This window comes from Mustela nigripes, unplaced genomic scaffold (genome assembly GCF_022355385.1).
Source record: "Mustela nigripes isolate SB6536 unplaced genomic scaffold, MUSNIG.SB6536 HiC_scaffold_1429, whole genome shotgun sequence".
Classification (NCBI taxonomy): Eukaryota; Metazoa; Chordata; class Mammalia; order Carnivora; family Mustelidae; genus Mustela; species Mustela nigripes.
Genome location: NW_026740836.1, coordinates 1 through 6,278, shown reverse-complemented (window position 1 = coordinate 6,278; position 6,278 = coordinate 1). Strand labels below are relative to the sequence as shown.

General features: G+C 33.0%; 1 long non-coding RNA gene across 1 annotated transcript; it reads left to right on the top strand.

Moving 5' to 3' along the window:
* The first annotated feature begins 590 nt into the window (after positions 1 to 590).
* On the top strand, positions 591 to 5,752 carry LOC132008825 (uncharacterized). Its single transcript, XR_009401735.1, has 3 exons — positions 591 to 908; positions 1,537 to 1,596; positions 5,564 to 5,752. It is a non-coding gene; the product is annotated as an uncharacterized LOC132008825 (long non-coding RNA).
* The last annotated feature ends 526 nt before the right edge of the window (positions 5,753 to 6,278 follow it).

The following is a 6,278-nucleotide window of genomic DNA, read 5'->3' as shown; positions in this document are numbered from 1 at the left end:
TACATACCACTTATTCTTTATTTATTCATCAATTGATGGATACTTGGGCTCTTTCCATATCTTAGCTTTACAAATAATGCTGCTATAAACATAGGGGTGCTAGCATCCCTTTGAATAAGTTTTCTTATATTCATTGGGTAAATACACACCAACAGGATTGTTGGATCACAAAGGACTTCTGTTTTTAAATTTTATGGCAATTCCATACTGTTTTCAAATATGGCTGTATCAGCTTGCATCACCACCAACAGTTCACAATTGTTACTTTTTCTTTTTTTTAAGATTTTATTAATTTGACAGAGAGAGATCACAAGTAGAGAGAGAGAGGAGGGAGCAGGCTCCATGCCTGGCAGAGAGCCCGATGTGGGACTTGATCCCAGGACCCTGAGATCATGACCTGAGCTGAAGGCAGATGCTTAACCCACTGAGCCTCCCAGGCAGCCCCCACAAGTGTTACTTTCTCACATCCTCTCCAACACCTTTTGTTTCTTGTAGTGTTGATTTTAGTCATTCTGACAGGTGTGAGGTGGTATGTCTTTCTAGTTTTGCTTTGCAATTTACTGATTATACATAATGATGGACATCTTTTCATGTATCTACTGAACATTTGAATGTGTTCTTTGGGGAAACACTTGTTCATGTCTTCTATCCATGTTTTTATTGGATTATTTGTTTTTGGATGTTGACTAAAAACTGGATATTAAGTAACACACAAGACAGGTTTCCTTGAGCTTAAATTTTATTTGCATGAGTATCATTAAGAGGAAAAAATATGCATATGTGTATGTACAAGTGTGTTTACGTATACATCTATCTATCTATCCTCTATCCCCTGTCTTCTAATTGTGGTAAATCCTGTAAGGTGGGGAATGGGATAGTCTGAAGAAATATGCTGCTGGATATGTTGGGTAAGCAAATTTAATTGCACTCAGATGCATTGGATATAAGTGAATCACTCAAATGAGTTATTTAATATTATATAGAAACAAATTAAAATTTTATGTCGTTGAAAATAATAGGTAGTTAAAATAATTTTTGTTGTTTGTTGTTTTTGTGTCTTTTTTTGTTTATATATACTATGGTGTGAATGTTTATGTCTCCCAAAATCATATTATGAAATCTAACTCTGGAAGTGATAGTATTAAAACATAGGGGCCTTTGGGAGGTGATTAGGTCATAAGTGGGATTACAGTCCTTTTAAAGGAGACCCCAGAGAGTTCTCTTGATTCATTCATCATGTACGTTTACAGTGAGAAGATAGCCATCTATGAGGAAGTGGGCTCTCCCTGGATCTGCCCATTCCTTAATCTTGAACTTCTCAGTTCTAGAACTGTGAGAAATAAATTCCTGTTCTTTATAAGCTATTCAGTCTATATCATGTCCGTTATAGCAGCCTGCATGCAGAAGGACACTATGACCTAAAACGAGAGCAATAAATATAAAGTTTCAGTAAAGTCAGTTGGTACAATGTTTTTTTTACTTAGAGAAGACATGCTGCTTCATGTTAAACCTTGATATTGTATATGTTTCTTGAAGGGCCACTTCTTACTCCTTTGTGTGTTTTCCACAAAGTCCAGGATGATGCCTTACATAAAGGTAATATTTTATAAATACTGTTGGAAATATATACTTCTCTAAAATCTTATTTTGCCTACAGATTACGTGGATCCACTTTGCCTTGTGTAGAATATTTGAAATATATTAAGAACAGAATGTCTCTCTAAATAACATTTAGAATCATCGTTAGTTTATGACTCCTGACTCATTTGTTTATGCAGTGATACTTACTGCAAGAACACTGAAGTTTGTAATATAATTTTTGAGTTAATCACCAAGCTAGTTTATTATAACTTATGAAAAAATAATTTCTCATGTTGGTTTAATTCTGCTCTTATGTTATGGTCATGACATTTTCATTAAAATAAAGTAGAAATTAGAAGTAAATAATAAATGAAAAATTAAAAATAATAAATAAATAATAAAAGTAAAACTCTTGTGAAATGTTAAACTTTTCTTACTTATTTTGTTTTGCGTTTCCTCTACCATACTGGCAAAGCTGTATTTTGCAGATAGATACAATTTTCTAGTTGCTAGGTTTGTTACTTTTGCTAAAATTTTCAAAATATAAGAAGTTGAATAGTCATGGATTGTTTATTAAACTCCTTATCTACACATATAAAAATAAAACAATGATGGTGACCTGGGTATTTCTAAAATTATATTCTGTTTTTCCATATTATGTTTTACAATGTAATTAATAAAGTTTCTGCATATATTAACACCCATCCCCTTCTATCTCATCTGTATGTCCATTACAGAGCATGTATGATTTCTATTCATTGCTATGCTGTGGTGAAGAGATTGTCTGAGGTAGTCCTATATTTATGCAGGTAGATCTTAAGCTATGGTGCTCTTGTTTATTTGCTTGTTCCTGATCAGTATGTCTGAAATATGGTAACTATTGCATCAGGTATGACGATTAAAAAATATTATTGGTGCCTGATACACTGTGATGAAATAGGAAAGTCGATTCATAATTTGTTAATTAAATTAGAAAAAAATTCCTTTGGATTTGTCCTTTATTAAGAGTTTTTTTTTTTAACGAATTCCTTGGGATGTTTTTTGTGTAATATATATCACATTCCTCAACCTTTAAATTTGAATGTAGAAAAGAGTTATCGGAATGAGCCTAGAAAATATTGTTATGAAATATTTGTGTTCTGTTATATTATGTTAGCTTAGTAAATAATGGTAGTTATTTTTATTAGCATTTCCTACTTTCCACATGCCCTTACAGATGAGATATCATGTTTTTCCTACTCTTTTTATCGTGGTTGTTATATTCTTCATGATCAATAAAAATCAATGAAAATTCATAACATTATTTTTCTTTGGGAAAGTGATATTTTAGCAAGAATCCATGACCAAACATTTTAGCTGTTGTTCTTCCAGGAGATGAGACTATCAATGTTCCCAAAATTTCAAGAAATAGAACTTATTAATTGTGTTGGTTGATGTTTATTGTCTCTGAACTTAGAGGTGCATAATTCAATTTAAAATTTATTTTGGGGGCACCTGGGTGGCTCAGTGTGTTAAAGCCTCTGCCTTTGGCTCAGGTCATGATCCCAGGGTCCTGGGATCGAGCCCCGCATCGGTCTCTCTGCCTAGCAGGGAGCCTGCTTCCTCTTCCCTCTCTCTCTGCCTGCCTCTCTGCCTACTTGTGATCTCTATCTGTCAAATAAAATAAATAAAATCTTTAAAAAAATGGAGTGGACCTTAGGGGGCTGCTTATCTGAAATTGAGGGACATTATAAAAAAAATAAAAAATAAAATTTATTTTGAATTGAAAACAAGATCTTACTGAAGTTTAGGCATCCCACTTTATATCAGGCCTCCAGTACATTCTAATTTATTTATAGAAAATATCATAAACATGAATGTCACTTTTCCTATTGCATTTATACTGAAACTGCCATGACTCAAAGATGTCAGATCTGAAAAGCACTACCTTTCTATAATTTCTGTTTCCTAGAAGGAATGGATATACCATTTTAGCACAATTATCCAACAGTATTCAAAACCACCATGAATTTTAAAACATAGTTATTACCTATAGTTCTGGGCACACACATCTCATTTGACCCAATGATGTATATCAATGAAAGACTGAAGGCCAATCACCACTCCATGGGAGAATTTAAAAATAAATTTACTAATGAGGCCAAGAATTCAGAATAACAAATACTTCAGAACTAATAATAACTGGCTTCACTTGATGTTATTCTATAAGATAAATCCTATGATCAAGTTTCAATTTTAAATTCTTACAATTTTAAATTCTTAAATCCTTATGAAGAAGCATCATTTGGAGGGAGCAGTTTTCATAATTTATCATCCACCAGCCTTTTTTTAAGATTTTATTTATTTATTGGACACAGAGAGAGAGAAAGAGAGAGAGATCACAAGTAAGCAGAGAGGCAGGCAAGCAGGGAGGGAAGCAGGCTTCCTTTTGAGCAGAGCTCGATGTGGGGCTGGATCCCAGGACCCAGAGACCATGACTTGAGATGAAGGTAGAGGCTTAACCCACCACCCATGTGATGAGAGAGCCACTCAGGTGCCCCTCATCCATCAGTCTTAATTGATTGGAGGAAAATGTGTGGAGGAATAATGCCTTAGGAAGCTAATCTCTCTAAAGAATTTTCAAGTCTTTACCCCTTCAAGGTTTTTGTACAGTTCTGATAGCATCTAAACATCCAGCTGATTTATATAGTGACAGGCCTGTTAAAACCTGTCTTCAAACCAGGAATAGAGCTTGAAACATATCAGTCAAGAGCAACATTGAGTCTTTTAAGGAATTTATAATCATTTCTTTGTTTTTGGTTCATATCTGAAATAGTTCCATATTAAACTTGCATAATTTCTCCAGAGCTGACTTTGAAGGAGGTATTCAGTTCCAGCTAGTTCCATATTTTGGCAAGAACTATAATTCTATATAAAAAAAAACATATTTTAGGGCGCCTGGGTGGCTCAGTGGGTTAAAAACTCTGCCTTCGGCTCAGGTCATGATTCCAGGTTCCTGGGATTAAATCCCACAGTGGGCTCGCTTCTCAGCATGGAGCCTGCTTCCATTCCTCTCTCTCTGGCTGCCTCTCTGCCTTCCTGTGATCTCTGTCAAGTAAATAAATAAAATTTTTAAAAAAACATATTTTATACCAGTTATTCATTTTATTACCTAAGATATCACAATACAAATAATAGAAACAGTTGTTCTTTATTAATACCTTCAACCAAGACAAAAAAATATGTCATATTTTCGCCAAAAAATTTATATCATGTAATAGGTCAGATATATATAAAATTACATTTAAAGTTTTAAAAATATCAGCAAATATTTTCAATTAAATGCAATTTGAAAAAAATCTACTTTTCCAAACACGACTTTTTATCCTATTCTTTTTTTAATTTTTCGACAACTGATAAAATGTTTAGCTAGACTATAAATGTTAGATCAAAAAAATGATTAATACATATAGGTTCAAATTATTATGTTCCATTAAAAATGATCTGGTCTTTGATGAACATCTGTTTGGTACTATGTTGTATCCAGATATAGTAAATTAATGATATGTATAAAATTATAGGGAAATGACATCTTCCATTCCATTATGAGTAGAGCTTTTAAAATGCTATTTGTCACAACCTGTCATCTTGTCATTTTGTAGCATTATGTAGCATTTAATAAATGTATACTCTTCACTTCAAAGTCTTTTAGAAATCTAAAATATGACTTTCTATGGTTTGTGTCTCCATATTCCTTTATGGCCAGTTTGAACAAATCCACATGCTTTGATTCAAAGGTAATAAATTTCTCTTATTTGGAAAAATGATGTTTATTTTTGTTCTCTCACCCTTCGCAGGTGGTTTCTATTAAGCACACTTCAGAGTTATAATTTCATGCTTATTAAAAACATTTATTATAATCTACATAGATGAATGAAACTTTCATTTTATTAAATTATTTGCCAAAAAATCTGTTATTTTTAAAAATGTATTTCCTTTGAAGGGTTATTTTAGAGCGTTCAGAGAGGATCTAGGAGTGTGGTATTATGCAATTTTTAAGTAGGTATGAAATGGTTATTTATATGATTGTTTCTTTAAGGCTTATGTATATTGTCCATTATATGCTATAAAATATTTTGAAAGTAAATTTAAAGTATGTTTTACATAGTTTATTTTTTGGAAAAAATATTGAAATGACTTATGCAATTCAGTATACTCTCAACATTAATTTATTTTGAAATTTATCAGTTGTCTACCGAACCTATTATATGGCAGATATTACTTCAGACTACACTGGTAAATGAAATACTTGGCTTTGTAGAACTTTTATTTTAATGGGTGAGACAATTAAAAGCTATAAACCTTAATAAAAATTGCATAGTGCATTCAAAAATGATGAGTATAATGGGGAAAAAGAAAAATTCGATCAGGGTGAGAAAAATCAAGGTTGCTAGGCAGGGGATGGGGAGCTAAAAGTTTTAATAGGAAGATCAGGGTACATACAATGAAGCTGACAATTGAACAAAGGTATGGAAAGGTGATGAATTTGCCCAGAACTATCAGCAATAAGGTCACTCCAGACAAAGGAATTGGCTATCTTGAAGGCCATAAGGTTGGATCATGCCTGGCATATCAGAGGAATAGCAAGGAGGCCACTGTGAGTGACTGAAGAGTAGCAGGGAAAGAGGTCACAGAGGTTAAATGAGTGGCTAGATCAT